The sequence below is a fragment of the Rattus norvegicus genome, chromosome 14 (assembly GCF_021556685.1).
Source record: "Rattus norvegicus strain SHRSP/BbbUtx chromosome 14, alternate assembly SHRSP_T2T, whole genome shotgun sequence".
Taxonomy (NCBI): domain Eukaryota; kingdom Metazoa; phylum Chordata; class Mammalia; order Rodentia; family Muridae; genus Rattus; species Rattus norvegicus.
The window spans coordinates 8,638,747-8,665,954 of NC_141547.1; the positions used below are offsets into that span (position 1 = coordinate 8,638,747).

A 27,208-nucleotide genomic window follows, 5' to 3' on the forward strand; every position below is an offset into this window, starting at 1 on the left:
TAGGTAGGAAGTAGGTAGGTAGGTAGGAAGGAAGTAGGTAGGAAGGAAGGAAGTAGGTAGGAAGGAAGGAAGACAGTGAGGCTAGAGATGGCTCAGCACTGAAGAGCACTTACTAGTTTCTAGAGGACTCGGATTCGGTTCCCATGACCCCAGTAGGTGGCTCGCAAATCTCTAACTCCAGTTGCCTACCGGAACTCAACACCTTCTTCTGTATTCTGAGGGTCTCCACACATGTGTCATACACCTACATAGATCTACACACTTACACATAAATAAAAAAATAAAAATAAAATGCCGTGGGTCTTCTGGTTTTGGGGGTTTTGGTTTTTGGAGTTTGGGGTTTTTTTTGGTTTTTGTCAAGACAGGGTTTCTCTGTGTAGTCCTGGCTGACCTGGAGCTCACTCGGTAGAGCAGGCTGGCCTCAAACTCAGAGATCCACCTGCTTCTGTCTCCTGAGTGCTGACATTAAAGGTGTGTGCCACCGTGCACAGGTCCCTTCCAATGTTCTTAATATCAGTATGTAAGAACTCCTCCACCATGTTCCTGCCTAGGAAACAGGAAGGACAATTAGACAGAGTAACTTCACACTAATCTTTCTCACACGTGTAGTATCTCCTTCCTACAACAAAACAAGCCACAACCCAGTTCTTTTAACTGAGACATGGCTACGCAGACAAAGAACATGCAAGGCCCTCGTCACGTGGCTCGCTCCAGAAGCTGGTACTCTGGTTGAAGCAACGAGACTGGAAATTTTCCGTTCTCAGCCGTCTTTGGGCTCCCCGGGTTGCTGTACCATTCATCGCTTCCTGGTGATTTCCTTCAACTTAGTCCTCCGTTCCAACACACAGCAAACAAAACCCATAACTCCATTCTAAATAACACTTGATCCCTACCAAGTGTCAGAGCTCGGTCCCTGCCCTTTTTATGTTCTACCCTTGTTAAGGCTTCCCGCCCTCATGTTCCCTTTTATAAATAATAGCACTGCATATTACTGATTCCTAGTCAATTTATGCTCCACAGTGCCTCAGCCAATTCTTTTAGTACCTTGGATGTGAACCATCAGGGCCTGCCCATTTAGATACAGACCTGACTTACTCAAATCGCCGGCCCCTGTCCTCTTTTGCCGGTCTGTTCTCCTCCGGGATGCATTACCTGTTCCCGCAACCCCGGTCACCTGATCATACAGAAAGGTTTTTCAAAAGGCACTGGGTGCCTTCTTACCTTTTGGTATCACCAGCGAGCCTCTTCCTTTCCTATCTAATTAAAGAAGAACACTCCAGACTCTTCTTCGTCCCCCGGGGGACAGAGTACAGGGAATGCGGGGGGGGGGGGCATTCCATTTCGCTTTTGGAAGTTGCCTTCATTTCCTGCATTGGTGATTCGGATCTTCCTTCCCTGATCTTCCACAGATACCAGTCCTTGAACTTCCAGCTCCCTCGGACTCTTTTCTATTTCCGAAGCTGTGTCCTTTTAGTAAACCAACTCACCGTTTGTTTTTTTTTCTTCCCACCTCCCAAACGAAGCTGAGTACGTGGGTCTTGTTCCTCCCTTTGCCCTTGACAAAAGATCTGCTAATGCTCTTTGAGATGCCCGCAATTCAATTCGGTAACTAGGTACAGGGGACAAAGAGCCTAGAGATGGTGGTAGAAAGCCCACCTTTGCACCAAGCACGACCCCTTAAGGATGCTGTTCTGTGGGTGCTAAGTGTCCAGGGAGGGTTATAATTCTAACAAATGTACCGCTTTGGGGGAGTTAATGATATCAAGGGAGGCTATGCATGTGGGTGCAGGAAGAGTGTAAGAGACCTCAGTGGTAGCTTCTCCTTTGAACCAGGCCCTTTGATTCTCAGCCTTGCCGGGGTGGAGGATTTCTTTTCAATTTTGCTAAGAATTTCTGAGAAAACCAGCCAGGCTTTTCACAATCAATCACCCTTAACTTGATTTTGTTTTTATTTCATTTGCCTTCATAGAAATATTATACTGATTCCCTCTTGTCCCTCTCTGGAGAAGATGAGACATTCAGTTTTCTGCTCTTTGACTATAACTTCCGGTTTGCCACCTGAGTTTGCTTCCTCCTGTAACTTGCACAGCATCATAGGAATGAGAACTAGAGTACTGGTATCTTTCCATTTAGCTTGTTTGAGAAGTTACATAATTTCTACTCCTCCCCAGGCCCCCATCATTCTCTCTTACATGACAATCCTGTTGTTTTCTTATTGTTTTTCACACACACAAACACACAAAGTGCACACACACACATAAACAGCACACACACATACATAAACAACACCACACACACACACACACACATAAACAACACCACATACACACACATGCACACAAACAACACCACACACACACACACACACATAAACAACACCACATACACACACATGCACACAAACAACACCACACACACACACACACACACACACACACACACACACGAATTTATTAAAGTAGCTACAGGCTGACCACCGCTAGTTCAATAATGGCCGCTTACCAACAGAAGATGTTGTTCAGCCCGTGAGGCTGGAGGTCTCAGCTCATCTTCGGTCTATGCCAGAATCCCAAAGAAGCAGACTCCATCACTAATGAAGACCTGGACTTGCCAGAGAAAGCAAGCAGGCAAAGAGCGAGCTTCCCTCTCTCACGTCCTGACTATAGACTGCCTTCAGAAGACATGGCCCATACTAAAGATGGATCTTCCCACCACCAAAGATCCACAGTGAAAGTTGGTCTTCCCACTTGACATTGACTATGAAAAACATCCCTCACAGGTGTACCCAGTGTGGATACAGATGTAGTCAACTTGACAACCAAGCCTAGCCATCCCCACAGGAGCGTTGTTTGTGTGTTTGTTTTAGACAGATCTCACTATGTAGCCCAGGCTAACCTCAAACACATGAAAATCCCCTGTCTCTGCCTCCCGAGTGCTGGGATGGCAGGCCTGAGGCTCTGTGACCAGATTTCCCACTCTTCTTTCTATGAATACAAATAAAAACAAACAAAACAGGACGCACGTCGTCCTGCTTCCCCCAGTTAAAGGTCCGTGTTAACGAGAGTCCACAGGTCTCCTCGGCTTCTACTGAGGTGACCGATAAAAGCCACCTATCTCTGACTCCTTTGCAAATGCTTTCGGTAAGATTTAAATTCCAGACTGGGTTGTGCAGAAGGGAGAGAGGCATCCGTCTGGTGTGGATTCAGTAAGCAGATCACGGCCCGAGCTGGAGCCAGCATCCTGATCCCAGAGCTTAGCCCCAGATGGATGTCTCTGAGGCAACATTAGAGAAAATGGCTTCTATGACTAACAGTGGGTCCTGGAGCCTGCTGATTCTCCAAGGTCCTGCCTCTGCCGAGGTGACCTTGAGCTGAATTTTTGGAAGCCACTACACAGCTGGGGTCTGTAACTCTGATCCTTCCATATACACCCTTCTGCTTCCTTTCTCTTTGCTATAAAAGGCTGAGGTGGTTTTCCCTCCATGCAACTGAACACTGACAACCCAAGCCAGGAGTTAACCGCCAAACCCTAGTGCCCTCTGCCTTGCCACAGACAGCGTCCTATCTAAACAAGACATGTGTCTCAAGGATTCTTATTTTATGCTGCTTTAATGACTCCTTAAAAAGAACATAAAATCCCTTTTATGTCTGTCCTCTCTCCTCCATTTTTAGCCAGCCTCCATTTCCTGGGTCATGGTAAGCTCCTTGAAGTAGACCTGTTAATGCAAGAGCAATAAAAAAACAAGACGTGCCTTGAAAATATTGGAAGAGGTCTGGGTGGGGCTGGGTGGAAGTAGGAAATTCCATTATTTTATTTTAGTACCAAGTATTTTGTTTAAAGATCTCTGCCCCACCCCCACCCTGGTGCCAAACGTCTACTGGTCTACCTTTTATGAAGACAGAGCACAAGGTAACACAGCCGGGCCTTCCTAAGTTGTCTGAGAGAACAAAATACTTAGCTCCCCTCTTAGGGGTTTCAATTTGTTGTTTTTTTGCAGTGTCTCACTATATAGACCAAGCTGGCCTCAAACCCATAATCCCTCCAGCCCCAGCCTCTCAGGTACTAGGATTATAGGTGTGCTACCTTTCCCTGATCCTTCTCTGCAAGTAAGCTGAGTATCATCTTCCAGCATGTAGCACAAAATGATGAATCATACCAATAATCATACCCCTGTCTGTTGAGAGCAATGCTGTACAATAGTTCAGGGGCGGCTTAAGCCTCACATCTCTCTGATACATCGTTTCTTTTCTGAAGGAAGCGCGACATGAAACCTAAAAAGGGAACAACATAAATAAGAACAGAGTAAAGATACAGAGTAATTGTTTTATCTCCAAAACTACTCAGCCTCCCAGTTCATCCTCCCATCCCTCATTCAGCTCTTAGCACAAAGAGACCACGCCCCTCAAAGGTCATCACCTTCATCACAGACTGCCTATGTTTGGATGCAACACAGTTCTGCAGAGGATGGCCCACTGTGCCCCATGCTATTACTCAAAGAACCCTGTGTGACCAGCTCTCAAGGTGGAGATGCCAGCTCTCTTAAAGAATGCATTATCTCTTCCTGATCTCCTTTCTGCTTGTGTCTACAGCTCGGCACTGCTCCTTATTAGCCGTGCAACCTCGAGCCAGCTATTTAGATCACTGTGCCTTGGTTTCCTCATCTCTCCAATGGGCTAAACTGACCTAAGGACCAGGGATGAGATCACATGGATGAGTGCTGGCCTGCAGTTAGCACTCAGTGTATCTTATTTGGGTTATTGTGGTTACCTCATGAGTGTAACTCCACATCTCATTTAAAGCATACAGGGGACTAGAAAGATGACATCTTGTTTCCTGCTCTTCCAGGGGACATGAGTCCAGATCCCAGCATCCACATAGGGTGGCTCACATGTGCCTGTAACTAACTCCGGGGAATCTGATGGCCTCTTCTTCCTGCCACAGACACCTGTGTACATGTGGCATCCATTCACTCAGAGATGCACATACACATAAATAAAAATAATAAACCTTAGGAGGAAAGGACACAGGTGACTATTTCAAAGAGTATGAATCTTAAGGTATAGCCTTCCCACCCTAAAAACAATACGTTATCAGGGTGGCAACACCATGCCTGTCATCTCAGCCGCTTGGGGGGTGTTAGCGTGAGGATCACAAGTTGATATTGCTTACTAACTTAACTAGATTCTAAAATCTAATTTAAAGGTCTGGTGGTTGCCCAGTAGTGAAGCCCTTACATGTTCAAGCTCTGCTATACCAGCATCTCCCCCATTTAGTCCAGCTCCGTTTCAGCTTTAAGCCTGTCCCTGATTCCTAAAACCTGGGGACATGGTTTGCTTTGACGGTTCACACTGACTTGGAGCTTCTGTCCACAAGTCAGAAGCCCTTTGGTGTATTCCATTGTCCCTCAAAATGTAAGTCCCTCTGAAACAGATTGGAACCCACCACCCACATTCTAATTTTCGGACTGAAGGATTTATTCCTGCAGCCTGAGGATGCCATGCTCCCACAATGCTCAGCTCTGAGCCCCTCCGTGCTGCCCCCTGTGATTGACAACATCCATATATCCAAGGCCTTCTCCTCTTCCCAGGATAACCTGGGATACATTGAGTATAAGGATGTCAGGTCTAGCCTGTGAGCTCCAACTGGAGACAACACCGTGGCGACAAGTTGACTGGGAAGTTCCAAGCTCCCTGGTTCACCAGGCCACAGTGTAACATCTTCCCAATCTCTCACCAGTAATTGCTAAAGCCCAAAGCATGCTGGGACCACCCCCCCACCCTGCTAAGCTGAGACTCCCAGGTATCAGGGATGGCTGTTGTCTCTCCAGAATGTATGTGTTAGGAACTCAGTTCCTAATGCAGCAGTGCTGGGGGCAGAACCTGTGACGGGAGATCGGAATGAGTTAGTGTCAGGATCTTGAGTAGATTAGACACCGTGAAGACGGTGTCCTGACTAAGGATGAGTGGGGTACCTTCTCTCCAGGATACACATTTCCTGACTCTTCCCAGTACTTCTCAGTCTCCGCCTTTGCAGCCTGCAGAACTGTGCAGTGAGTAGCTGTGTATGTATCCCTTGTAAACTACCCTGCCTCTGAAATTCCATTTCAGAAGTAGAAATGGGAACCGAGATGCCACAGCAACTATTGTGTAGATGTAAGCTTCAAACTTGCTGTATGTCTGTCTTCAAAGCCACTCCAGAGCTCCTCCCCCACCCCCACCTCCATTCCCCATCCCCCACCCCGCCCCAGTTCAGCAGCATGGTCAGGCTGAGTCCTGTCAGGAGAACACCTCCATTAGCAACTCCTTTCCCTCCTCCTCTTGTTTGGTCTAACCTGTTCGATAGCTTCGTGTTTGTGGATGTTCAGATCCTAGGCTGCTCCCTCATCAGCCTCTCGGGCCTTCGTTTGGGATTATGCTCATGAGGCCTGGCTCTTGCCTAGCATAGTTGGACCCTTTCCCATGAGGCCTCCGGGTGCCATATGCAGATGTCTGCCAAGCTCTCCATAGCCCTGCTGCAGACACGCTCGTGTGCTCACACAGCTTGGCCAGTCCACTTGGATTACCTGTACTTCTCAGTGTCATCTTCTGGTAGGGAGAGAGCATAAATACTTGCCCTTGCTAAATTAGACACAAAGTGTCTAATTCTGACAAGTACGAATACTTCGTAGGGCCTGGAGAGACAGCTCAGCGGTTAAGAGCACGGCTGCTCTTCCAGAGGACCTGAGTTTGATTCCCAGCACATACGGCAGCTGATAAATATAACTCCAGTCCCAGGGGACCCAGCACCCATGTGGGACCTCCAAAGGTACTTCACAGTGTGGTGCACAGACACACAGGCATGCAAAACACTGACACACATAAAGTAATAAAATAAAATTATAAATTAAAAAATTGTAATTTCTAAAATATTGAACAACTTTTGGTTCTCTTTAAAGGCAAAAGGGTGGCGGGGGGGGGGGGGGACAGTGAGATGGTCCAGCGGGCAAAGGCACTTGCCAGGCAAACACAACATGAGAGTGTCTAGAATCCACAGTAGAAGCATAGCACTGACTCCCAGAAGTTGTCCTCTGACATCCACACATACGCACACATCATGTACACACACAATACTGGATAAAATCGAGTCAAAAGAATAGTTTTAGCTGCAGAATCCACCCATGGGGGTAAACTTAATCCATCTGCTGTCTGGACTGTGTGCAGTTCATAGCTTCCCAGTGAGGAACACATGACCGATTTGCTCTGTGACCCAAGCAAGCCCTTCGAACGTCTCTCTTCTTCCTTGAGCAGCGGTGCCCACTTCATCATGCCCAGAGCTCTTGAGGAAAAGAGTTCTCCATTGCTAGTCACTTTCCTGGTGCAGGAAAGCCAGTGAGGCTAAGGCTGGAGGGGAGAGCAAAGCAGCTGGCCGTGTGGCTGAGTGGACATGGACGTGTTTAGCTCTGCCTACCCCTTGCCGGTCATGCTTCTGAGCTGTGCTAACAGCTGCATGGTTTTTTATCCTGGGTAACATGAGCAAGGGGCCCTGCTTCTCGGCCATGAGACTACATAGGATTGTATGTGTGTTCATGTGTATGTGTGCATCTGTGTGTGCATGTGTGTGCATGTGTGTGCATGTGTGTGCATGTGTGTGCATGTGTGTGCATGTGTGTGCATGTGTGTGCATGTGTGTGCATGTGTGTGCATGTGTGTGCATGTGTGTGCATGTGTGTGCAGAGAGCGCTGTGTGTGTATGAGTGTATGTGTGTGTATGTATATATATTCTTGTGTGTGTTGGTGTACTGTGTGTATTGTGTGTGTACGTGTGGATATGTGTGTATACAGTAAATGGCCGAGAGGACAAACTATATCCCAAAGGGAACCCAGTCCCTCTCCCAGAAGCTTACTACTTCCGAGAAAGTCCAAGACCCTCCTTTGTTAATATGGATCAAATTTTAAGCCTGGGAGTTATCAAAGGGATGTGCTATGCTTTAATCCACTCACCATCTAGGAAACAGTTCTTATAGTATGCTCCAAGGGCGGTTTGAGTTAGGAGAGGAAAGAATATATAAACACAAAAGAAAAGAACCACACATGTTAATCCACCCTAATGACTAAATGGAACGGTTGCATAGCAATAGTATCCATGGCTACTGTGGGGTGAGCGCTTTGTACCAGGCCTGACACAAGACACATTCACATTTCCCCATTTAATTCTGAGGACTAGAAGACAGTGAAGGAATTAAGACATGGTTCACAGCTAAGGAAATAGAGGTTTAAACAGACTCTCCCACTCAACTTCACCAGAAAGCAATCAGAAAGAATCCTAGTCGAGAGGCTGACTCATTTCACCTCTACGCTCTGGCCATGGGTGCGGTCCACACCTTCACGACAAGCCACCCGTCCACCATGGCAGGAAGGTTGGTGTGTAGGAAACTCCAACTCATTTTCATCTTCCAAGCATTCAGTTGAGCCCAAGACTTACCTGGAAGGCAAGGCACAAACTCTTTCCTGACATCATTGTGTCTTCTGAGACACAAGAAACACTTGTGTGTTGACCTCCACGCATCTATAAGGTCGCAGATGACGGTGGTCCCGTAAGATTACCTCACCTGGTGACATCATAGCTATTTAGTCTGTGTAAAATCAGTCTGAGACAGTGGGTGGTGAGACCCTGGCGGCAAAGTCCTCAGAGCGCATCCCTTTGCTGCGTTGTGCATGCCTATACTTCGGTGGAATTTCTGGACTTTGAGGATTCTACTTTTAGTTGAGATAGAATTTAAGTACGTCTCACCTCCATTCTTTTTAGTTGAGAGAGAGAGAGAGAGAGAGAGAGAGAGAGAGAGAGAGAGAGAGATTAAGTACGTCTCACCTCCATTCTGAAAGTGGCTGTCTCTGGCTTTATGGTCAACCTTTGCAAGTACCTGTTTGGATCCTCATGTATACCTCCCACCCTCCAGCTGTCTGGGAACTGTCACTCCCTCCCTGTTGTGGGTCTCTATGCCCCAGGGTACATGGTCCAGCAACCCCCTACCCCCACCATCACTGAGGTAGTCAGGTAGCTTAATGGCCAAATTACAGGTTTAACTTCCTCCCTCTCTATAAGGCCAAGTCCACCAAGTACCTAGAAGGCCATGCCAACCAAGCACTTGGAGGAAGCATTCCCAGCACCTCAGCCCCAGCCAATGATGAACATTCACCCCAAAAACCCCTACCCACTCCCCAAGGTCCATACATACCTTGTTACTCCTCAATAAAGAGAGCTATAACACTGAAAAACATGTTCTTCCTCCCCCTGGCACTCAGGACAACTGAGTTCCTGAAGAGTCATCCTGAGGGCAAACTTTGTTCCTTTCATTCTGGCCTGGTGCACAACAGTGGCTGAATACCACAAAGGCAGAAGCAGACCTGGGCCTGCACCCAATATTGTCCTGCACACACAAACATAGATAGATAGATAGATAGATAGATAGATAGATAGATAGATAGATAGATAGATAGATGATAGATAGATAGATGATAGATAGATAGATAGATAGATAGATAGATAGATAGATAGATAGACAGACAGATGGATGAATGGGATGGACAGACAGACAGATAGATATGTTAGTCCCACATCCAGCATGATGGCTCACTCCTGTAATCCTAGAACTTGGTAAGCTAAAACAGCAGGATTACCATGAACTCAAGGTCAACCTGGTGCACAGTCATTTCCAGGGCTACCTAAATACAATGTGTCATCTTGTCTCAAAGGAGCAACAACAAAAGGAATTGGTCTAAAGGGACTTCCTCCGTCTTCATCACACTGTGACTACTGAAGGAGACCAGGGAGAGGCAGGTTGAGAGAGACAGGAAAGAACTCAGACCCTCTATGTGCATCATAGTGGACCGCAAGGGCATAGGAACTAAACCAAACCTGTGTGATTTTAACAGCACCTTGTGCGTGTGTTGTTGTTATATTTTTTTTAATCAATTTTTCTTAAGAGCCAAAGGGTTAAGAAAAGGTCACAGGCACAGTTGGAGAGCCCGAAAGCTGGGTATTATTTCTGAAGAACCATCGTGGCTTGGTGATCAGTTCAAGACATCACAGTCATTCAAAATGATGTCTTACATGTACTGGCTCGTCTGCAAAATGAATTTACCTTTTCATTATTATTTACTGAGTGAGCCAATATTTCATTTGTATGGATTGTATCCAGCAGCTGGGGGGTGGGGGAGGACACGGAAAATCTAATAAAAAAGATGAAGCAGCTATACAATATCCGAAGTCTGTATCCAGCCTTTGGAGGTCACATCTCTGTCCTTTTATGATGTCCGTTTGAGAAGATGAGGAGGAATGTATTCGGATGGGGATGGGCTGCTTCTATAGTCTAATCAAGTGTGCAGGGGCACTTATCCAAAGGACGGAGCAAGGTAGTGACAAATCGGAGGACATGCTCACGGGACGGGTGCCCCTCCTTGGTTGTCATCTGAGTGACAATATGGAGTCCTGCCTACCTGCACAGGCGACTCTGCTCTACCTACTCAGGATGGGTGTCAGGAAGACAATGCCGTCGGGTTAGGCATGGCGTAACATGTAATCGGAGAAAACCGGACCCTAAAAGGAAGTTCATTAGAAGCTCCCCACTTTCTCAAAGAGACCATCACTAGGCCCCCAACACCCTCATTTCTCATGACCTTCTGGTAATTGAGACTTTCATGGTTACACTTACAACGGATAGTATCTTGGCACTGTTCTGCCCTCTAGGACACACTTTGTTTTTTAAAACCTTTCGAAAGTAAACTCTCACGTGCAATGTTTTTAAAACCTGTGCGCCCAGGAACTGTGGCCTCGTGGGATGGCCTATGGTTTTACTGTACATTCTTCCCATGAACAAATACGGAACATCGTGGTCATGACAAAGGTCCTTTCCTCTAATCACCGAAATTACCGTCGTCGAGTGTTCTTAAACTTCGTAGCACAAAAAAAGAGAGCTCCCATACTCAGAAGAGTTAGGAACCACCTGCCTAATAGGAAAAGCATGGAGGACTTGGGTCCCAGAATTCATCCTACCACAGGGACCCAGAATTTGTCCTATCACAGACACTACCTAGATTCGGGTTCTAGGCAGGTCGTTTGTGCCCTCTGTGCCAAACGGTCAAACACCATTCCTCACGGCACCCAAATCCACGCAGGGATTTTTCCCTCTAAGAAGCAAGACAGCTGGAACCAGCCAGATCCACAGCACAGGCAGTTCTAACCCTATGGGCTCAGCAGGGGAGAGTCCGTAGCCTGCCAGCCATTGGACACAGGGTGCACCACACAGAGACCAAACCTGAGCCGCCCTCGCTAGAGGGGGAGAGAGGTGGACTTGCTCTCTGTGCCAGCTCTTATGAAATCCCAGGCACAGTTTACCTGCTAACGAGTTGTCCCATTTTGAGTACTTACATTAAATCTTAAATCCTCACTTGAGCCAAAAACCAAAACTCACGATGCAAAACTCAGCGGCGGAGCTCTCGGTGATTCTGAAAAGAGCAGTGTCTGGATCGGCGGGCGCAGCACCCGACCGACATCTTAAAGGTACCAATCAGAAATCCAACATCTTAAAGGTAATGTTCAGAAACTCGATACAAACAGGCGACTTGAGCCACAGCCCTGCAGACCATCTCGGGAAATAACAATAGCATGATCGTTTCTGTGAAATAACATTAAACACACAAAAAAGATTAAATAAAATAAAATACTAACTGATCTCGGCTGATTAGAACTCCCCATGATGCTTATGCGTGTATTAACAGAGATGAGAGATTGTTTTGACTAATGAACATATCTTACCATTTATTATTTTTGGTAAATCTATTTACTTTTGGAAAGAAGTTAGGGCGGGAGAGAGAGCTAGAGACGGGTGGAAATTCAATATAAGCGGAAGTGAACCCATTTTAAGCAGATGGCTCTGTGATGTTATACTATGAAATGTTCCCTTGGAAGCCCCTGGCGTCTTCGGAACTGACCATCCATAATTCAGTGACCACTGCATTATCTAAATCCAACAGTCGGTCCCGGTCATTGATCCCCCATCTCCGGCATCTGTGTCCCCCTGTCTGCCCAGACTGTAAGTTGCAAACTGTTACAGAACCAAAAGTGCGTCCCCACTGGAGATGGGTAAAGCCCCCCAAATGTCTAGTCAGATGGTCCCATCCATCAGGGCCGGAAAGACACAAAGCCAATCAAGAGCGGAGGCTCTCGGCGTATGTAAATGCTGACCTTCTCCCAAGCAACATGCTCTCTCTAGCTCCCACACATGTCTAATCACTAGGGAGTTGTCTAGCTACACGAATTTTTCACATTTGTCAGCTAAATCAGCGCTCCAAATGCACAATGCAGCACTTAGAAACATTATGTGAATTTATTAAATTCTCTGGAGGACTTTGGGTCCATAAAGCAGTAAATTGATTACAGGGAACCGAGGCCATAATATTTTCATCAGCAACAAAAAGCAGCCATGCTCCCATATTGCCATATTGCCCGTGGCATGTGAAGAGAAACAGTGCCTCCTTCAAGCCAGCAGGCCGAGACTCCCAGAGACAGGAGAAGGCTCGGGGAAGCCTTCTGTGTCATTTAATCTGTTCCTTTCAGAGTCACAGCTTGCAGGGACAGTACACCACCACGAATGAGGAAATGCATGAGAAACACAAGCAGCCTCTCCCTGCAGGGCCTGCCTGTGAAGCCCCTACCGTTAGCACGTCTAGGGCTGCTCCTTTGCTTTACCATGAGATAGCCCATTCCCCTTGCCACCACATGATACCAGGCTGATATACTGTACTTTCAGTAGCGAACAATCCCTATATGGTGTGGTGGCCATGAGCTGTCTACTAATCCCCACTTTAAAAAAAAAAAAGGAAAAAGAGGAAACAGGGAAAGGAACAACCAAAACATTGGGTGTCTGGTGTGCAAGACGTGATCACAGGCGCTTTCTGTAGGCTCTGCCACCAGTTTTAACAACTTTCAGAGCAAGGAACTCTGCCTCCTGGCTCTCACGGAGGAAAACCAGACTTAGCACAGGGACGTAGCCCTTCCCAAATCGCAGGCGCGTAAGTGTTTCTTCCTCCGGTGTATACCAGGGTTGCTGAATCTCCAAAGATATACTTCAGGGTCCCGCTGTTCCTTCTCAAGCGCCTGGCTCCTGGGAAGGTACCTAGGCATCCTCCTTTGATGCTGTCCGGCAAACATCCACACCTCAAGTCTTTCTGGGGAAAGAGGACAGGCCATGTAAGTGCCAAGGAGGTGACTTTTCGAACTCCCCACTACTCGTGAACCTGCCTCGTGGCATGACTGTCAAATTCGGGCAGGATAAGTGGTCGAGTCTTTTAAGCCAAGCCTAGATGTGTGTGTGTGTGTGTGTGTGTGTGTGTGTGTGTGTGTGTGTGTGTGCACTGCATGCTTATGCACATGTTTGTGTACGTGTGCACTGTGCATGCAGGTACATGTACATGTGGGCATGCGTGCACACGAATGTGTTTGTGTGAAAACCGTAGGTCCACATGGAAAGTAGTCGTCAGTCACTCTTGGCTTATTTTCTGGGACAGGGCCCCTCACTGAACCTAGAATTCACAGACTCGATGACACTGCTAGCCAAGAGGCTTCGAGGACTGCACCTAACTCCTTCCGGAACCCCCTCCCACCCCACCCCACCCCCACATGGGGGCCACGGATGCATATGACCACATCTAGCTTTCTGCGTTCGTGTCGGCAGTCCTAACTCAGGCCCTTATGACTGCACAGCAGTACTCTCTACTAAGTCCTCTTCCCAAAGGGTCCCAAAACTAGGTTCTGATAAACCTCTACAGGGATGGTAGTTGCCCGTTGCAGGGCGACAGCATACAGTGTGCCAGCTGCTCCTTTTCTGGTCACCACCAGACTGGACAAAATCTTTGCATCAAGGAGGACTTGCAGAGAGGCTGGAGGGCCTACTGACTCCTCTCTTGGTTCTACACCCCTTAGACTGAGTCCTCTGGCTGTGATGGAGGAAAAGCAGGGTCTCCCTGAAGGGAAACAAAATGGTCTTAAAGGTAAACACAAGATGAAGGAAGAGTCCATGGGTTTCCAGTGCTTGGCCTGCCCTAATAGACTCAGGATACCTATTAGATTCAACTGAAATATTAAGACTCACCCAGACTGGGATGCAGTTCGGTTGATAAGGTGCCCACCCAGTACACACAAAGCCCTATGTCTAACCCTCAATGCCACATTAAGCAGAAGTGGTGACATACACTGTAATCCCCTAGGTTGGAGGGAAAAAAGGCAGGGGGATCAAAAACTCAAAGTCATCCTCATCCATGTAGAGACTTCAACATCAAGGCCAACCTAGGCTACATGAGACCCCACAGAGGGTAGGGAGGGGGGGAGGGAGGGAGGGAGGGGGGAGGGAGGGAGGGAGGGGGGAGGGATGAGAGAAACAAAAAGACAAGAAAAAGAGATGAGCCAAGTCTCAAGTTAACCAGATTATTTTCTACATCTCAATACAGCAATTTAGTGATTTTCGGGCATCACAGTTTATCCTAAAGCTATTCGTTCAAGCGGCTCTTGACTTTTTCGCAAAATGAACCTACTCCTATTAGATCAGAACTTTGCACGCCTGTGTCCTTTCTGAATAGGTTTTCAACACCCAGGCTGCACCCAAGCTCCGTTGAATTAGCTGCCCCCTGTGCATTTCTTTTCCAGTACACCGTCAGCTGAAATGGTAACAGTATTTCCATCTGTCTTTTGCTTATGGGACAGTTGGTTGGTCTTTTTCCTTCCTTCTTGCTTATCAGATGCTAAATCTCCTATCGAAGTTGGTCTAATGTTTTGAGACTAACGCTGTGAACGCTTTCTAAACTCAAAAAGCTTCTGATGCCACCTACTGGCAAGATTGTTGCATTACACCGTCATGTCCTCTGCCTGGAAATCCATGAGCATCTGAATTCTCTCTGGCTGAAAGTTTCCCGAGTAGTACACAAACAGAACGGATTGGGGGAGGCTTCAGACATAATTAATCCCTTGTGGCACAGGGGACTGGTTCCAAGGCCCTGCTCAGTTGAGGCATGTGATATGCCACCAGTTACAGCCCCAGTCCTTACACTGACTTTCTTTTTGCACATTACCTTGGAGAAAACTACTGCCCACTCACAATATTCATTTAAAAAAAGAAAATGTATGATTGGCACCTTTTTCCTTAAACTGCAAGGCTGTAAAAATCAACAGTTTCCTTCAGGCCTGACACTGGCTCCAGATGGGACTTACTGAAGCATTTCATGCCTGTGTTAAATGTCTTGGAAATATTGTTCCATGTTCGGTAAATTTATTTTCCTTACCAAACACTCAGGCTAGCTTTCATAGTAATTATGAAACTAAGGGGTTTTTCTACTCTGAATATTTACTTACTCCTGATAAGAACACTTATTCCACATGTATTAACTGGTCGGCTAGTTGACTGTCTCATAGTGAACCATCTGGATCTTGCCTTTCACAGAGTTCATCGCTTAGGAAAAAAGAATCCAAAAGCCAAAAAAGAAAGTAGGTTTTACAGTGGAAAAACAGAGCCATGGATCTGCAGAGCAGGGGTGGGGGAGCGCTGAAGAGGTATAAGGACAACCATTGTGGTCTATCGCCCTCAACAGTGGGATGCCTGAATGAATAGTTCTAATAATAAATAATAAACACACGTGGTTTTCACAGTGGAGATCTGTATTCTCCTAGCTGGGGACTTTCACTTACCAATCTCGGGATCCACCCATCTCTGCTCCCAAATGCTGTAGTAACAAGATGCAATCACGTCTGGGTGTTTACACGGGTGCTGGGGATTCATACTCAGATCTTATGGTGGCGAAGGAAGCAGCCTTGCCCACCATCTCCCCCAGACCCAGCATCAGGGTTAATTCTCCCCAAACGGCCTTCAATCAGTGAGGCATGGGGATTGGTGAATAAGTGACTTTGCTTTCTTAACACGCGCGCACGCGCGCACGCAGGTACCCTGCCAGCAATAAATGACTCTGAGGTGTTTTCTAGTTGGGCTTTTAGGATGTCCCCCAAGGTATGTAACAAAAGTTTATGATTTGAAAATGCTTAATAAATGGCGTCCTTCTTTCCCACAAATTGTCCTGAATCACAAGTAGCAGTGACGCCGGTGAGCCTGTGAGAAAACGGGGCCAGTCAATTATATTTATGGGGGAAACGCCAGCTTCCGGAAGACAGGCTTTCTCGGGGAAGAAAGCAGCGCCTGAGCGACACTGTCTCAGTGACTCCTATGTGTGAGTGATATTCCCCCTGAGAGGAAGAAGGGGTATTGAAGGGCCAGACAGAGGAGCGCCACCTGCTGGTAGGATAAGAGCACAGCAGCAGGAAACAGCGCCCCAACCCTCCGGTCAACCCTCAGTGTGCTGTGCTTTCCTAGGTCAGTAACTCCCCACCACCACACTTGATATAATAAATTGTTTTTAAATTTTTAATTCTGTGTTCTCAATGCTCAACCCCAGGTGACATTGGTCCCCAGTGAAGACCACAGTAATCAATACTATGAACAATGACTATTAAATCGATAGTCTGTCATTAACAGATTTTTTTAACCACATAATTCCTGCCTGTAAAATAGAAGAGGTGTTTTGTTCTGACTTTTATCGTAAATATTTACTTAATTCTTGCTCTGTGATAAACTATTTCATATTTATTAAATGCTCACGAAGGTCTGAATTGTCCCTGATTACTCAAACAGAGGCCTCTAAAGGTCAAGGAGTTTGATAGAGGTCACTCCACAAATAAAAGTGACCTCAGAACTAGGCCTGGTCAATCGCAAGTCGAAACCCATACTCGATCGATGCACTACCAAATCCATCCCTCCCAATCACTAAGCTGAGTGCGTGTTGTTTTAAAGATAACTCGTTTGGTTTGCTTTAAAACGCTTTAAAATTGCCAACAGGACAGTGCTCTTCAAAACTAGCACTGAATAGTGCAAACTGACTTAAATATTCTCCTTCATGATGAACTGGCCTTCAGGCACACCAACTAGACTCTGCTTGGTACAAAAGACCAAAGGGTAAGGATACGGCAGAAAGCAACCCATGGTTTTGGGCAAGCCATCGCTAAGTATCTTCTGATCTGAAATCCATCCCAATCATTCCGGAGCCTGGAGGCTCCATTTACCCTGTTATCTCTGTCAGCGGGGTTTGCTACGTCACTGGCTTCGGAGTTCAAAGCTCCAGCTATGAAATACATACAGTTTCCTGTAAATGCTCTAAGAGGAGCGTGTGTGTGTGGCCCCTGCTGCAACCCCGTCTCCTGAATACCTCCTTCTGTGATTACATCTGACGTCTTTATGCACACGGAAGTCAAGAGCATTTTCCTTGATCCTCAAGCAATACTTGTCAAGCGCTTGGATCTCAAATTACTGACTCTTTGAAACAACAAATCAGATGAGGGAACGTCTCGGAAGACTTTGACCCAAATAAAGCAAGACTCCTTCAAGAATCTTTCGGGGATTTTCAACAATATGTTGTTATAAGAACTCAAAACACATTAATCCAAATTTACCTTACTGTCATATTTTTTCTTCTTTAAAGATTTATTTATTTTCTCTCTCTCTCTCTCTCTCTCTCTCTCTCTCTCTCTCTCTCTCTCTCTCTCTGTGTGTGTGTTGCCTGATGTATGGACGTGCACCTCATTCGTGCCTGTTGTCTGAAGAGGAGAGAAGTGTGCATCTGGCGCTCTGGAACTGGTGACAGCCGGATGGGAGCTGTCGCGTGGGTGTTAGGAAGCAAACCCAGTCCTCCGCAAGAGCAGCCAGTGCTCTTGGGCTCTTTCACTGTGGAGCCATCTCTCTCACCCCAAGAGCTTTCCTCAGTGGACCACACAGATTTGAGGACCAGGAATCAATGCATCTTGAAAACCTAGACTCCTGTCGAGTAGTTCAGCTCATCCATCCGGAGGGAGGATGTGCTTGTGCGTTGTCCTCAGGAAAGCAATGGAAGTTGGGACTTTTCAAAACAGTGTATCTGGGGAGAATAGAACTAAGGGATGTAGGTTACTCTTTAAAGGGTTCACATTTTTCCCAGGGAACATTCTCACTACAGCCACTCCTGGGGTAACATAGCCTGCCTGGTTTCCTCCGCCCCAGCCACAGGGTATAGGCACTGGGTTCGAGCCGGCTGACTATGGAGTCCTACTCACTCAGCTGCATCACCCAGCTGCGGCCCAGTGAGGCCGGAGCCTGTACGATTTATCTCTGTGTAGCTGAGTCACATCGTGAAAACCTATTTGACTTGAAACTGTGGTTTGGGGCATCAATCTATCTTCCTGATGCGTGTATAAAGCCAGCTGGAAATATTGAAGAGAGAGCAGGTTCGAACGGACCTTGAATCTACCCGGGATCTGCCTTCCCAGAGCAATTCCTTCACTTCCGTGGGATCTGCTGAATCCAGCTGAAACTGGTCCAATTCCAAGTTTCAAAACTTAATTCTGGCAAGTTAAGTCACGATGCTATAACCATAAATCCCACAAGATGGCGCCCTCCTAAAGCATTCTTTTCATGGCTCCCCGACCGGACATTCAAATAGATAGCCACAGTCACAAATCCCATTAGAACCCAGAAGGCTCTGAGCGCACTCAGTAGTTACAGTTGCGCTGAGTGGGGGCACCCCGCTTGGAGTGCTTAAAAACAAGGAGATGTGGAAAGTTCTGTGGCCATCTCTTTCAGGACAGCATCAGCCTACATAACAAAATGCTCTGTGACAGCTGAGGTCACGGGCCCTATTACCTGCCCATCCACTAGTCTAATTAGCCTCCATGGCCAAAGAGCTTTATTGTAATCCTACCGAGATTTCAAAAGTCTCAGCCCAGACAGTGCACTGCTGAGTTGGAGAAGTCTTCTCAAAGCTCACTACAGTTTACACTTCGAGCTTACTGCACAAAAACACCAAATATCAGATACTGTCTTTCCATAAGGGATTTTTTTTTACAAAGATATGCTTATCTTATGTATATAAGTGCTCTATCTGCGTGTACATCTGCATGCCAGAAGACTGGATCAGTTCCCAGATGTCAGCCGCCATGTGGTTGCTAGGAATTGAACTCAGGACCACTGGAAGAACAACAGTCAGTGGTCTTAACCACTGAGCCATCTCTCCAGCCCCTTTATATGAGGTTTTAATAGGTGCTTTTAAAAATGAAAGGACTTGATCTCTTGGATACAAAATAAGGCTCCTATCACCATAATAAAAGTTCCGTACACTCTATAAAAATCTCCCTTCTTGGCTGGTTGTCAGTAGCACACAACTTTAATGCCAGCCTTTGGGAGGCAGGCAGATATCTCTGAGTTGAAGGCCACCTTGGTCTACATAGTTAGTTTCAGCCAGCCAGCACTGCACAGAAAAAAATCACATCTCAAAAAAAAAAAGATAGATTGATTGATAGATTGATTGATAGATTGATTGATTGATTCTTCTTGGCTTGTTGATCTCATGAGAGCTAATAAGATCATTATCACAATTTTTAAGCCAAATTAAATACTGGCCAAGACAATGGACACTGGTTAGGTTCATAACTCAGGTTCCCAGAGAATGGCTTCAAATTACATTAGTTTGGGTAAACCCCCCACTTCCCGCCTTCATCCAATCAGGGGCAAGTATACATTATGATGTACTTCCAGCCTACGTGTGACCAAGCACATCTTGTGCAGCTGGGGCGACCAACCTCATTTACAAAAGTGAAAACACCTGGCTTGTTATCGTACAGGAACGACAAACAGCCCTTAGGCAAGGGAGGCTTACAGGTTAGAGGTATTTTGTTTTATAGATCTCTTAAGTACAGTAACTAAAACTTAAAACATGACGTTAGCCCTCTCAGACTCCCTTTGGTAATAAAATGCCATGCCGTTATGTTCTGACCACAGCTTATAATTGTCCTTTTGATCTTTTAGCACACACTTCCATTTAATCCTTTCTCTCCTTCTCTATGGTTCTCTATGTGGGAGGGACTGTATTCTGTATCACCAAGTTCTTAGTACTGGTCTACCTAGTAACACTGCTACTAAACTTAAGCCCTAAAGAATACCTTTCTTATTTAATTGTTTTGGATTGCTTTGCTTGGATGTTCTGGTCTTCTTGAAACAAGCTCTCACTACTACCATGCTGTCTCAGGCTCCCAGTCCTTCTGCCCCAGCATCTTAAGTGACAGCATTATAGTTACATGCCAGGTTTAGCACCCACTTACTATTGAAAACTCTAGTCCCTTTGGGTTAGGAGGCCATTTTTTTCCCCAAGAAAGAACTGTCATCTAGTTGGGGGAGGTCTGTACACTGCCTTAGAAATACCACTGGGCTTTGCATAGGCCACCTAGAGAAGACCAATGATTCACAGAAGCACATGGGGAATCTCTCTGACATGTGTAGTTAAACGGCCTGTCTTTGGCACTACCAAAAAGGAGGAGAGAAAAAAAAAACTCCATTATACAAACAAGGCATTTTAACAATCACCTCAAAATACATACTCATTAGTCTCTTAGCCAAACACATGTATGGCACAGTTACGTTTCTTTTGCATAAGCCCGCAGCTCAGTGAGAGGCCAACGCAGAGAGAGGCGTTTGGTTTGAATGCCCAAGGGTTGGCCTGAGTCACTCATTCACTCCCAGGTTCAAAAGGAATGTCCTCCCACAAGTTCCTCCCTCTGCCCCCTCCTAGATGCGTCGGCAGGACGGAGAGACAATCGGGACAAGATAGAAAGCTTTAGGCTTAGCCCCATCGCTACTCTCCACACTGACCTCGACTCATAACCACTCTGTAGCTTCAGCACCCAGAAAACGAAGAATCCCTTCTCCAGTTACTTACCTCGGAGTCACTGTGAAGACATTGTTGTTGATTCGCGACAGTTTAAAATTTGACAAGCGTTTCATTCGATGACAGCAACTTTATCTCCATTTCTGAAATAAGAAAATTGATAAAATGTTAAACGAATAAGTTGCTACAATAAATAGAACCCAAGAAGTCTATTGCTTAACATCGTGAAGGTTAGTTGGCTGGCTGGCTGGCTGGTTGGTTGGCTGGTTGATTTTCTGCCCTCCGATAAATGTCATCCGGCTGTTCCCAGTCAGTGGGTAACCTCCGTTTATGTGATGAGTGGAGCACCAAGGCTCCTCTGGCTTGGGCTCTTGGGTCTTGGCCTTTTGCTTCCAACTGGCAGACAGGCTAAGAGGGTGGAGAAAACACCAGCACTTTTTAACTTCCTCCTATTGGAAACATCCCAGGCGGCTTCCACTCTCCTCTCGCTTTTGAGAACCAATCAATGGCTCCTTTCAGATGAAAAGGGACACTGAGAAATGTAGCCGCTGGCTGGGAACTGCTACCCAGGGACAATGCACTCTGGCAGAGGAAGGACACTGTGGAAGCAAGCTGAGCCCTCCTTGACTGTAGCCAAGCCACCCCTACAAGCCTCCTTCAAGGACAGGTGAGCATCAGCCCCCTACTTCCTGGAAGCCATTTGCCACAAGCTCGGCAGCTTAAAATAATACACATTGTTTTTTACAGAGACTCCCGGGCAGGTATCTGTTTGTGGTTTAGCTGGGTTACCTGGCGCAGGGTCAGAAGCTGCAGTCTGGATGTGGACCCAGCTTCAGGTTACCTGGAGGTCCAATCAGGAGAGAAGCCATGTTCCTCAGGGCCCTTGCAGCTTCCGGTTCTTGACAGCCTCCCTCCTCAACACCAGCACAAAAGGAAGAGACAGAGAAACAACAGACAGACAGACCGGGCAGTGGTTCTTAACTTTCCTAATGCTGTAACCCTTTAATACATACAGTCCTTCACATTTTGGTGACACCAACCATAAAATTATTTCCACTGCTACTTTGTAACTTTGTAACTGTGATTTTGCTACTGTTATGAATGGAATCTTACTTTTTTTTTTTTTTTGGAGAAAGGTTTGTTGTAGTGGTCTTGAGCTCTGGAGTGACTCGGCTAGCAAGAATGTTACAGAATGCAATGGCTGTGAGGGCTGGAGTTGCAGGTGTCCAGACTTGAGTGTTCGCGTATATACAGCAAGCACTCTTAACCACTGAGCTCTGTCTTCCAGCCCCATGAAAGATATTTTGATAGGAGAATCCTGTTGTGTGTAGAGGAGGTAACAAAGTTTCAGCAGCTGTCAGAGAAGACGGCAGAAAAGTGAAAATGGAGGACTTAGATGAGAGTCGATCCAGTAGGAGGCGCTGTTGAGAGGGACGGCGATGAAGAAAAACAGCAAATGGGAAAAGACAGCGGTGAGATTGTAAAAGAAAAATTAAACTGAAACACAGCAGTCACAGCCGCATCCCTGCCGAGGCTGCGAGCTCCACATCTGAAGATCATGATTTACTTCCAGGCCTAGAGGTCCTGGTCTGCTAATAAAAGGCAGGAATTACAAGGACTTTTGTACCTAGAAAGACTGAGAGGCAGATGATGCAGTTGGCCAGAGGCCCGCTCTGTGGCTCAAAGGAGTCTGTGAGGGCAGCGGCAGATGAACCTTTCTTTTCCAGGAAAGCAGTGGCTCTCTTGGCTTTGGTAGAAAGCCCAAGACCAAGGAGAAAGAATCTGTCACTCTCGTTTGAACTCGGGGTTCTCTCGAAAGCACCTTCTGTTGTGTTTTATAAAAGAAAGGTAGGATATGTTTGATAGAACCAGGTATGGTGAGGTGGGAGGGGTGCCTCGGCGGGCCCATGCCAAGACAATCCTTCCCCCGGAGGTACCAGCCATACAACAGGTATAAGAATACAGTTTATTTAGGACATGAGAAAGAGAATTGAGAACGAAGTAGAGGCAGGGAAAGACAGAGGGAGAGAGAGAGAGAGAGAGAGAGAGAGAGAGAGAGAGAGAGAGAGGCCAGTCAGGAATACATGTGGATAGAGAGATGGGGGAGGGGAGAGGGGAGAGAGGGTAAATGGGGTCAGGGAGTGAGAAAGAAAAAGGCAGAGAGAATAAGAGAACAAGGAAGGTCCAAGCAGCAACTTTTATACCAAGCCAGGCCTACCTGGCTGTTGCTAGGTAACTGTTGGACAGAGCCTAGAAAGAATACTAACATCTTCCTGCTGCTCTGCCCCTATTCAAGCACAGCACATGGCTACACAGGCAGCCCACCCTTCACAAGAAGGAGCCAGGACTCAAAACCCTCACTCACTCATTTGGGGCCTGGTCTCACCCCCTAGTTTATGAGCTAGGAGGAGAGAGAGAACACAAGATTGCCAGCAGACAACTTGAGGTTGCCAATGCTGGGCAAGACCAGTCAGGGCATTCAAGTAGGAAAATATTTCTGTCTTGCCCAGGAAACCTTTTCCCTCAAATGACCAAAGGATACACACATACAGGAATGAACCAAGAGGAGAGAGAGAACACAAGATTACCAGCAGACAACTTGAGGTTGCCAATGCTGGGCAAGACCAGTCAGGGCATTCAAGTAGGAAAATATTTCTGTCTTGCCCAGGAAACCTTTTCCCTCAAATGACCAAAGGATACACACATACAGGAATGAACATTTGTAAAGGCCTTGCTCAGAAAGACACATTGTAGGACAAGTGATTAATCCAAAGTTTATTTAGATCTGTTGCCACAAGACGTACTCCCTAAAGTTCATCCATAAACAGCAGAGCAAAACCTTCTGTACAAGAAAATATTTCAACATTTAAGAAAACTGATCTTTGTCTCACCCCACAAGAGGGAACTCATGTCTCATACTCTAAACGCAGTCAAAACTCCATGACATCTTAGATCCTAGGGGAGACCCTACAAAGAAAAATGGGTTCTCCTTTCGTCTTCTCCTCCCCTTCCTCTTCCTCCTCCTCCTCTCCCACCTCCTCCTCCTCCTCCTCCTCCTCCTCCTCCTCCTCCTCCTCCTCCTCCTCCTCCTTCTTGCCGTACCCATTTGCCAGGGTTCTAGTTTGAGCTTTCAGAAGAAGACAAGGAACACGGACAGTAGAAAAGCAGGTAAGTCAGTCAATGGTGTTAGAACGAAGACTGCCTTGGTATTAAAGATCCAGATATAGAAACCCAACAGTGTTACCCTGCTCTGAAGATCTGGGAATATACTTTACGTTCATATGAGGATCGAAACCTAAGCATGCAAGCAATCCCAAATGCCATCGAGTCTCCAATCCCCTTTTCAGAATATTATTTTTATGTGTCTCGTCTGCATGTATGGGAGTATACCATGTGTATGCCTGGTGTCTGCAGACGTCAGGAAAAGGGTCTCATACACCCCAGAACTGGAGCTATAGTGGTTGTGAACCACCATGTGGGTGCTGGGAACCCAACCTGCGTCCCCAGCAAGAACAAGGCTCTCACCTGCGGAGCTGTCTCCAGCCCTCAGGCTTTCTTTTTTTTTTTTTTTTTTTTTTTGCTTTTGTGGGTTTTGTTACAACTACAGAGGCAGGGTGCACACCACAGTGCATGTGTGTGGAGGTCAGAGGACAGCTCTGCGGGGTCCTCTTTCCTCTTCACTGGGTCCCAGAGACTCAAGTCATCAGGCTTGGGCAGCAAATGGTTTTCCCTACTGACCTGTCTCAACAGCCCAGGTCGTCGTCGCTGTTGTCTTCGTCGCCGTCTTCTTCTTCTTCTTCTTCTTCTTCTTCTTCTTCTTCTTCTTCTTCTTCTTCTTCTTCTTCTTCTTCTTCTCCTCCTCCTCTTCCTCCTCCTCCTCCTCCTCCTCCTTCTCCTTTAATTTTTTCCTCAATCAGAGAAGCCTTGCTTTACCGTGAACAGAGGTGAATGCAGAGACATACCAGAAACCTGAGAATGAGTGATGGGCAGCTGATGGGTCAGCCCTGGACAAGACATTTCCACCAACCTCTTAAGACCCCGAGATCATTGTATACAGGGGCACAGGGGAGATGTAAGAGCTGTAGGATAAGCCTCACAGTCATGGCAACCATGAGACCACACCACCTCAGTCACCAGCACTGGGCCTACCTAAGACTTTCCTGACTGCCAGTCCACTTCAGATGGGGCCTTACTGCTTACTGCTGAACTGTGAGCAATTGACAGATTCTGGGAGGGGAAGGCGGAGTATCCAGTACCCACCAGGCACCACTGGATGGTTGCAAATCCATAGACACACAGGTCGAGCCAAACTTATGGAACATAAAAGTCAGAAATATAGGAAAGAGATTTATAGGGTGTAGAGAGGCTGGCAGAGGCAAGAGGGAGGAGGAAGTGATCAAGATATATTATACACGTGTATATAATTTCGAAAGAATAAGATTTATTAGTAATCTTTTTCTTTAAGATCATCATTGAAAAGAAATTGGAGGGCTGGAGAGATGACTTAGTGGTTAAGAGCACTGACTGCTCTTCCAGAGGTCCTGATTCCCTGCAACCACATAGTGGCTCACAGTCATCTGTGATGAGATCCAACCTCCAGTGTGGCTGAATAAAGCAACAGTGTACTCACATACATGAAATAAATAAATAAATCTTCAAAAAGAACTGCAGAGCTGATAATAAAACTAAAGGTCTGGGCACATAGCAGTCCTCGCAACTTCTGGTCCAGCACCATTTTACTCTACTAAGAATGGAAACTTAGACTTAAGATCTTGACTTACTCATAGTCCATGAAACTGGATTTCCTTTTAGTGATGTAAGGAACTCTTTGACAAGATCACGTCCAAAATGGCATCAGTTCTGAGAAACAAGTGCTTCCTGATCTAAAACACATCTAAGAATAAGCCACAGACACACTTGAAAAAAATCTATTCTTTCCTTTTAATTCTAATTTGGACATCACTTCAGTGAGCGTTGTGCCTTTCTTAGCAGAGTGACTTTTGCTGCCGAGACACATGACTGCAGCTCAGACGACCTCCCCAAGTGTTTAAAATAGCAAACCGGAACGAACAGAGCAGAGAAACCTGAGCCAGGCATGTGCGGAAGGAGTCACGCTATAAATAGAAGAGAGAGAATGGAGGGAAAAGGTTAAAGGCACGGCCAAAGTGTCTCTATTTAATCCAGACCAACTCCCATGGCACAGTGGGAAAACGGACTCTTTCCTTCATCTCTTTAAAACACTCATTTTATGAATTAACACAGTCTGCATGTGAATGGACGCATGCGCACAGAGGCCGGCATGTGGGAATACTGACTTGTTGTGGGGATGTGAGGCTCAAACTCTCATCCTCACCACTGACCAGCAAGCGGTTTTACCCACTGACCCATCTCCCCGGACCCTCGCTTCTTACATCACTATTTAAGGTTACCATGGCTCATTCCTCTTGGATTCTGGGTGGTTCTGTAAAGTTGAATTCCCTCCTGAAACATGGACCGCTAACATGCCCACCTTCTTATGCTCCCCTGAAAGGAGAAAAACATCCCTGCAGAACCTCCATTTCCTGGGACAAAAAGTCCCCGTGAGTTTCTGCTCAAGAGAGTTTTAGGTTTGAATGTAAGAAGGGGTGTGTCCCGTGCTGAAAGTAGAGATTTCCCTCTGGCTATCAGGGGTTGAGCCAGCAGCCGGGAAATAGTCAGGGCCTCCGAATGTGCATAACTGTCACCTCTCGGAGCCTCTCCTTGGCTCTCCGCCCTGCACTGAGCAGAGAATGTGTGCGCAGAACTGCTGCCAGAGAAACTGCTCACCACGGCAGCCTCCGTTGTCGCGCAATACCCACACGTTATACTCTGCAATGGGGAGGAAACTTCCAGAAGCTCCTGGGCACAATTGCCTGTCTAGAGTCTGGGTTGACTCAGTTAATATTTAATCCAGTGAGAAGGCTAAAGTTATATTTCAAGTTTTAATTACTGTGCTTAAGAGATCCATAAAACAAAAATGCCTCTAGCCTGTAAACCCTACTTACCCAAGGACAGTTAACTTCCGAGAACGCTGGGGCTGTTGCTCCTGTGAGATAACAAGCCAGGTGTTTTCACTTTTGTAAACCAAGTTGGTTGTTCCAACTGCACTGGATGTGCGCACATCATCACATATAGGCGTGTGGTACATGGGGAAGTGTGTTAGGCTGTGTGCTTGCCCCTGATAGGACGAAGGTGGGAAGTACGTAGCCTTGAGGCCATTATAAACACCAGACTAATGTATTTCACAGCCATTTCCCAGGTATGGATCTGACCAGTATCCATTGTCCTGACCAGTATTTAGTAAAATTTGCTTCAAATTTGGCTCAAAAAATTGTGATAGTAGTCTTTTTCTCTCCTGGTGGGATTAGCTACAACTTAACCGTTTATATATTTCCCAAAAGTTACTTCAGAGGATGTATTTAAATTTT

The 27,208-nt window shown here is 46.4% G+C and overlaps 1 long non-coding RNA gene across 1 annotated transcript; it reads right to left on the bottom strand.

Moving 5' to 3' along the window:
- Positions 1–12,345: 12,345 nt before the first annotated feature.
- On the bottom strand, positions 12,346–26,924 carry LOC148001209 (uncharacterized). The gene is made up of 5 exons (XR_015637696.1): positions 26,786–26,924; positions 24,501–24,731; positions 21,552–22,116; positions 20,814–20,905; positions 12,346–13,205 (listed from the first exon to the last, which is right to left on the bottom strand). It is a non-coding gene; the product is annotated as an uncharacterized LOC148001209 (long non-coding RNA).
- Between the last annotated feature and the right edge of the window lie 284 nt (positions 26,925–27,208).